The sequence below is a fragment of the Rhinolophus sinicus genome, chromosome 7 (genome assembly GCF_057876585.1).
Source record: "Rhinolophus sinicus isolate RSI-liver-muscle chromosome 7, RSI-T2T, whole genome shotgun sequence".
NCBI lineage: Eukaryota > Metazoa > Chordata > Mammalia > Chiroptera > Rhinolophidae > Rhinolophus > Rhinolophus sinicus.
The window spans coordinates 27,507,501-27,509,081 of record NC_142507.1 but is presented as its reverse complement, the minus strand read 5'-3'; positions in this window follow the sequence as shown (position 1 = coordinate 27,509,081).

Below are 1,581 nucleotides of genomic sequence, written 5' to 3'. Positions count from 1 at the left end.
CCTTGCTTCCCCCCCCCCCAAAAAAAATAAGTGAATTAATTCAGGGAAGGGAGCAGGAGACAAGAACCACGCTTGTGCAATCCTCCAACTACTGGGAAAAAACAAACAAATGCATATACGTCGTTTCCAATTCATTTGATGAAAGGCAAAGTTGAGTTATAATGGAAATGGGCTTTTCATTATTAGTAATACCATCTTATCACTTTTCCAGCAATACAATGAGGCTGTTACATCACTTTTAAGTTTATTGAATTACTGAACTAATACTGCCTACTGCAAAAAATGAGAAACAACAAATCAGAGAATAAGAGTTTAATAGAAGTAGTGGGAGATCAGATAAAACAGTAACAATTTTACATTCTGCATAAGAAAAGTATTAATTGTACTATTTTTTCATATGTATTCAATGCCTTCAGTCCTCCCCTGCATCCTCTAAAGAGACCCTGCACAGACCCCAGCACCATGTCTTGCTCAGAGACTATGAATGGGTTGGGTGGTGGTCACAACAGCGCGGACCTTGAAGTGAATCATCAAGAACAGAAGCATGAGATTAAAGAATTTGGAAGTTTATTTCACTTGTTCCAACCCTTTCCTGGCCAATTGCTTCAGCATACAATAGATGTTTTTGAGGGCAAACTTAGAGGTAAAAACAATTTAAAACTCCTTCAAGAATTTAGCATTAGGTTGGCTTCTGGGAAGGGGGTAAATAGAAGAAAGTGTTGACTAACTAGCTTTTCTTTTTGGAAAGAAAAATCTGAGTACACTTTAAATCAGACAACAGAATGTATGGACATTTTGAATAATGTACAAGGACAAATTCTAATGAATGGAATGAACTAGTTGAGAGTGAGGCCTGCTCACTGTTCTACTTTCTCAAAACTGGCTTGGCTAGGGGTTAAAAGCCACTTGGAGTTTTGTCCTATAACTAAACTTACTGAATCTTGATTTAGTTACCTATTAAATGGGTTAATAATACTTAATGTATAGAGTTGTGAAATAAAATAAAATTCCAAATAGCAAATATAGAAAAACTCCCACTCACCAGTGGTTCAGTAGGTGGTTGCTATGTTTGAGGCCACCGTATATGAGTGTCGTTGCTCCACTGGCTCTGACTGCATGCCAAGCCCATGGCAAGTTGGGCACCATTGACTGAAGAATACAAGAAAAGGCAGACTGGCAAGGAAGGATATGGGCATTTGATGCAGTGGTACAGCTTCAAATCCTGGTTTTGCCACCAACAACCTACATACGTGGACAATTCATAACTTACTAAAGGTACTATAGATGTGTCGTCTCTGAAATGGAGATGAATTTGCCTACAATTAAAAATTTAGTATTTATTTAGTCAGTATCTAGTAAGAACTAAATGAGGACCCAGATTTACAGCTCTTGGTACGTGATGTATATTAAATGATGTAATATCATTATTGTCACTATTATTATGAGTGACTCAGCTACTTCCTACAAGGCTTGCAATTGGCCCATGAGCTCATTCTCTCCTCTCAGTCTTTGTGGTCCATTCCTAGTTACCTGTGGACATGTAGCACAGGCGGCCACTCTCTTCTGAGGTCTTGCCTTTCC